General features: G+C 43.4%; 1 pseudogene; it reads right to left on the bottom strand.

Annotated features, from left to right (window-relative positions):
- Nucleotides 1-1,267: 1,267 nt before the first annotated feature.
- LOC118728232 lies at nt 1,268-1,791 on the bottom strand (annotated as a pseudogene).
- Nucleotides 1,792-6,038: the final 4,247 nt, after the last annotated feature.

The following is a 6,038-nucleotide window of genomic DNA, read 5'->3' as shown; positions in this document are numbered from 1 at the left end:
CTCTCCTCCTCCTCCTTCACCTCCTCTACCTCCTCCTCCTCCTCCTCCTCCTTTACCTCTTCTACCTCCTCTTTCTCCTTCTCCTCCTCCTCCTCCTCCTCCTCCTCCTCCTCCTCCTCCTCCTCCTCCTCCTCCTCCTCCTCCTCCTCCTCCTCCTCCTCCTCCTTTTCCTTTCCTTCTCTTTCCTTCGCTACCTCCTCTCCTCCTCCTCCTCTCCTCCTCTACCTCCTCCTCCTCCTCCTCCTCTCCTCCTCCTCCTCTCCTCCTCGTACCTCCTCCGCCGCCTCCTCCTCGCCTCCTTCTCCTCTTCTACCTCCTCTTCTCCTCCTCCTCCTCCTCCTCCTTTACCCTCCTCTACTCCTCTTTCCTCCCGTCGCCTTTCTCTCCTCCGCTCAGTCTTCTCCTCCTCCTCCTTATCCGCCTCCTCCTCTACCGTCCTCCTACCTCCTCTTCCTCCTCATCCTCCTCTCGTCCTCCTCCTCCTCCTCTTCGCCTCCTCCTCCTCCTCCTCATCCTCCTCCTCGCCTCCTCCTCCCCTCCTCTGCCTCCTCCTCCCCCTCCTCCTTTACCCTCCTCTACCCTACCCTCCTCTTCCTCCTCCTCCTTATCCTCCTCCTCTCCTCCTCCTCCTCCTCCTTGATACTCCTCCGCCGTCAACTCCTTCTCTCCTCCTCCTCCTCCCTCCTCCTCCTCCTCCTCCTCCTCCTCCTCCTCTTCCTCCTCCTCCTCCTCCTCCCCTCCTCCTCTCCCTCCTCCTCATCTTCCTTTTCCTCCTCCTCCTTCCTCCTTTTCCATTCTGTCCTCCTCCTCCTCCCTCCTCCTCCTCCTTCCATCATCCTCTTCCTCCTCCTCCTCCTTTACCTCCTCTACCTCCTCCTCCTCCTCCTTCTCCTCCTCCTCCTCATTTTCTTTCTCTACCTCCTCCTCTTCCTCCTCCTCCTCCTCCTCCTCCTACTTCCTCCTCCTCCTCTCCTCCTCCTCCTCTCTCCCCTCCCTCCTCCTCCTCCTCCTCCTCCTCCTCCTCCTCCTCTTCCTCCTCCTCCTCTCCTCCTCCTCCTCCTCCTCCTCCTTCTCCTCCTCCTCCTCCTTCTCCTCCTCCTCCTCATTTTCTTTCTCTACCTCCTCCTCTTCCTCCTCCTCCTCCGCCTCCTCTTCCTCCTCCTCTCCCCTCCTCTCTCCTCTCCTCCTCCTTCCTCCTCCTTCTCCTCCTCCTCCTCCTCCTCCTCCTCCTCCTCCTCCTCCTCCTCCTTCTCCTCCTCCTCCTCCTCCTCCTCCTCCTCCTCCTCCTCCTCCCCCCAGCCCATGGTCACCTCTTCTCCAGCGGCTCCAGCAGAGGGTTGCCTTCTGAGTCGGGGGCCTTAACGCTGTGGGTCCTGACAATGCAGGTGGGGCGATGCTGGTTGAGCATCAGGATGAGCTGCTGCCGCTCCTGCTTCAGCTCCGCCATCTGGGTTTTCAGCTCCGCGCCCATCAGCTCCAGCCACTCAGATTCCCACTGCGGACACGCCTTCCGCTCCTTCTTCCCGCTGGGCATTAGGCTGCCCCCACTTTGTTCTCTTCCGGCGCCCTTCCCTCCGCTCCTCTTCCTCCTCTAACTCACCCTCCACAGGTTGGGGCCTCTTGCCCAGGTTCCCCTCCAGGAAGTGCAAAGGGGCGATCATGGCCCCAATGTGTGGGTGTCAGTGTATGTCAGCCCCTCTGCAGTCAGGGCTGGGCTGGGGCGTCCGGGCAGGGGGCCGAGCCCTGGCAGAGAGCCCCGGTCATGGGAGGGCCTGGGATCTGCCCCGGCATCAGAGCAGGAGGAGTGGCAGCCCAGCCCTGCAGAGGCCGAGCGCGGAGGCTGTGACCTCAGGGCTTGGGCCGGGCTGCAGCTACGCTGCCTCCTCAGGAGCCACAGTGGCACCTGCCCCTCCCTGCAGTGTCCACCACCAGCAGCACTGCCTTCTCAGCCGCCCAGCGTCCCTCCTGCATGCTGTGGTGGGCGGCCCGGGTCTCCCTCTTTGCAGCGATGGATTGTGGGGCTCTGCTTGCCTACCTACTTTCCCGTAACCACTCTGCCTGCCTGCCTGATTGCCTCTAACTGCTTATCTGCCTGATCACCCCTAATCACTTGCTGGGGGTGGTTGGTTCCAAGGCCCATGCTAGTTCTGGTCTCTGGTCATTCTGGTTGTCTGCGGTTTCAGTCACTGAGTTTTTATTATATTGTGTGTTTTTTTTGTTTGTTTGTTTGTTTTTTTTATGTTTAGTAGAATTGACTTGTAAAGCCATCGGATCCTGGCCTTTTCATTTTTGGGGAGGTATTTGATTACCAATTCAATTTCCTTACTCATTATTGGCCTGTCCTGGCCTTCTATTCTTTCTTGACTCAGCATTGGTAGATTGAATGCTTCTAGGAATTTAACTATGTATTCTAGATTGTCCAATTTGTGTATAATTTTTAAAACAGCTTATATATATATTAAAATTTTATGTATTTTAAATTTTCCTTGAAATTATTTGTAATATCTCTCTTTTCCTTTCCGATTTTATTTTATTTTGTTTGTTTTCTCTTCGTTTATCTTAACTAGCTAAGTGTTTATCGATTTTGTTTATACGTTTAAATAATCAATTTTCTTATAACACACCTCGGTCTAGATTTCATTTGATTTATCAAATTTTTATTACTTTTGATTGTATTAATCTGGCCTATTTCCTTCTCTTGAGTTATGAAGTAATTGGTCATTTTTTAAAATAAGGTTTCCATCTCTTTTTCTTTTTCTTCTTCTTCTTCTTCTTCTTATTTTTAAATATATTTTATTGATTTTTTACAGAGAGGAAGGGAGAAGATAGAAAGTCAGAAACATCGATGAGAGAGAAACATCGATCTTCCGCCTCTTGCACACCCCCTACTAGGGATGTGCCCGCAACCAAGGTACATGCCCTTGACCGGAATCGAACCCGGGACCCTTGAATTCGCAGGCCAATGCTCTATCCACTGAGCCAAACCAGTTTCGGCTCTTTCTCTTCTTATTTGGCACTCCCATAATGAATATTTTGGTGCATTTCATGGTTACACATAATTTCTGTAGACTTTCTTCACCCTTTTTTATTTTTCTATCATTTTTTTCCCTCAGACTAGATAATTTCAGATAACTTGTCTTTGAATTTTCTGATTCTTCTTCTTTATAAAGTCTACTTTTGAAGCACTCTATTGATTTTTTTTTCAGATCAGTTATTGTGTATTTTATCCGTGTATTGTTTTTCTGGTTATTTTCACATGTCTAAATTTGTTCTCTTGTACCTCACTGAGCACCTTTAGTATGATAAGTACTAGAATCAGGGAAACAAAACCAGCAAAGGAACAAAGTTAAGATTTAGTAACTGATCCCAAAGAAATAGAGATATATGGACATGCTAGTATTCCCAGCATGTCCATATATCTCTATTTCTTTGGGATCAGTTACTAAATCTTAACTTTGTTCCTTTGCTGGTTTTGTTTCCCTGATTCTTCATGATCCTTTTAGTCTTGCATCAGTTCATTCAAAGTAGTAGTGAGCTCTTTTAATTTTTAAATTGGCTTCAGCAGGCAAAGTCTTTCAGCAGCCTGGCTAGAGAGTCTGGGCAGGCTTGTTTCTTGAGTCTGCTGGCAGGGAAGCTAATACATACTAAGGTCTGCAGGAAAAAGGGCTTTGTGTTGATTTTCATGGCCCACTGCTGAAGTTATTGTTATTAGAGTTTTTAATTATAGTTCTTACTTTGAACAATGGGTTATCTGAAATTTTCCTTTGGAAATTTATTAAAAATTATATTTAATCATAACCTAATAAATAATTAGATACAGCCGAAACCGGTTTGGCTCAGTGGATAGAGTGTCAGTCTGTGGACTGAAAGGTCCCAGGTTCGATTCCTGTCAAGGGCATGCACATTGGCTGCGGGCACATCCCCAATAGGGGTGTGCAAGAGGCAGCTGATCGATGATTCTCTCTCATTGATGTTTCTAATTCTCTCTCCCTCTCTCTTCCTCTCTGTAAAAAATCAATAAAATATATTTAAAAAATAAATAATTAGATACAAAGATTGCAGGGACTTTAATTGTATATACATTTTGTTTTCCATAAATCAGTATGTATTTTCTATGATTCTTTAAATTTTTCATATTTTCTTATAAAATATATTTTGATTTAAAAAGAAAAGCATGGATATAAACATTACTTATACTTAAAGATATATACCAATGAATCTAAGAAATAAATATATTTTCTTTAAGTAAAAGTCCAATTATAAAAAAAATATATATCTGCTTTTTATGCTTGCAGGTTTAAATACTAAGTTTAAACAAAAATGCAGTTCTATATGTTGCATTGCTATGATAATTTAATTATAATCAAATAATTAAATATAATAAAAATGTATATTCTTAAATTTTTACAACTTCTAAATAGTTCTTAAAGAAAAAAAAAAAAGAAAAACAAATCTCCAGCTAAGTGATTATTTTCACATGAATTATTACATTTCAGATATTCAGAGGTGATATTTATCTCTTATTGTTTAGTGTGTTATAGCATACTAGAGGCCCAATGCACAAATTTGTGCACGAATGGGGTCTGTCTGGCCCATCCCAATGGGGGCCAAATGTGGCAGGCCAGCAGAGGGGAGTGGACTTAGGAGGTTTGCCCCTGGGCCCAGCCCCCAATTGGGATGGATCGTGGATGGAGCCAGCCAGGGGGAGGAGATGCAGGAGGTTGTGGCCACAGTATGCATCATAGTGACTGGTCATTCTAATCATTCCAGTTCTAGTTGTTTGGCTTTCATATACATAGACTAGAGGCCTGTTGCATGAAGATTTGTGCAATAGGCCTTCCTTCCCCTGCCTGCCAGCACTGGTTTTCCTCTGATACCCGGGATCCGGGCTGCAGCAGAGCCAAGCATTCAGCTTACAGCAGAGCCAAGCCTTAAGTCTTCAGACTTTGCTTGGGCGGAGCCTTGCATATGCAAATTAACCTTTGTTGGGTTAATTTGCATACTCATTCCTCTTTGGCTGGTGGGTGTCATGGAGGTACAGTCAATTTGCATTCTTTCTCTTTTATTAGTATAGATTGTTGATTGATTTCATGAGTTTTTATGTACTAATTATTTGCTTTAATATTTCGTTGGAAACACCAAGTAATAATAAAGTGATCCTAATAAAATAAATAAAATAAAGTGATCCCATATAAAATGTAGTTATTTTATAGTCAAAAGAAAATTTTAGAATTACAATGTGATTAAAAATTGGTAGAAATTGAAAATTGTGGCAGTTCTTTAACAGTGAAGAGGTCATTCTTGGAGAGCAAATAAAAAGGCATGGCAGGAGATAACTACAAAGACATAATATCTTGAAATCAGATTGATGTAAGTAACTCTTGATCACCCACAGGCACCCCAATTATCTAGAATTATTATACCAATTAAGCACCTGTCTGTACAGTTGAATGTTATTGTGCTCAATTTAATAAGGTGGGAAAATTCCAATTAAGAGAACTCCCTAATTAAACATGGAATGTATAGAACGGTCTAATTACTCCAAAAATATCATTTTTTGTGTCCTGCTTCTACAGAATTTTGATCTATTACTTATCATTTTTCAGTTATGTGACATTTTACCATAGCTATTTTGTAACAGTAAAGAAAAAAGTAACACTTGCAGAAATATTCCACATATAGCTAATCCATTTCTATTACTACTAAACTATAGCAGTTTTTATAAGATTACATTATCTGATCATTTTTGTTTTATTCATTTTTTACTTTCCATATAATACTTTAATATGCATTTATATTTTAAACTTCTTAAAAATCATAGGTAGCCATTATATTCTGTGTAACTTCTGTGAGGTTGATGCAAGTTTGTTCACTTACTACAGGTTTCACTCCTGTCATATTTTACATGTTAATTAAAACTAGTTAGATATATTGGTTAAAATTGAGATTTTTAAATGGAACTCTAAAGGGTTTTAATTATTTGGAAGAAGAGCATGCATTGTTAACTCAGTGAGATGTGTCATTAGGACAGAATGAAA

This window comes from Pipistrellus kuhlii, unplaced genomic scaffold (assembly GCF_014108245.1).
Source record: "Pipistrellus kuhlii isolate mPipKuh1 unplaced genomic scaffold, mPipKuh1.p scaffold_m20_p_3, whole genome shotgun sequence".
Taxonomy (NCBI): Eukaryota; Metazoa; Chordata; class Mammalia; order Chiroptera; family Vespertilionidae; genus Pipistrellus; species Pipistrellus kuhlii.
Note: the sequence above shows the minus strand (reverse complement) of the source record. Positions and strands in the feature narration are given on the sequence as shown.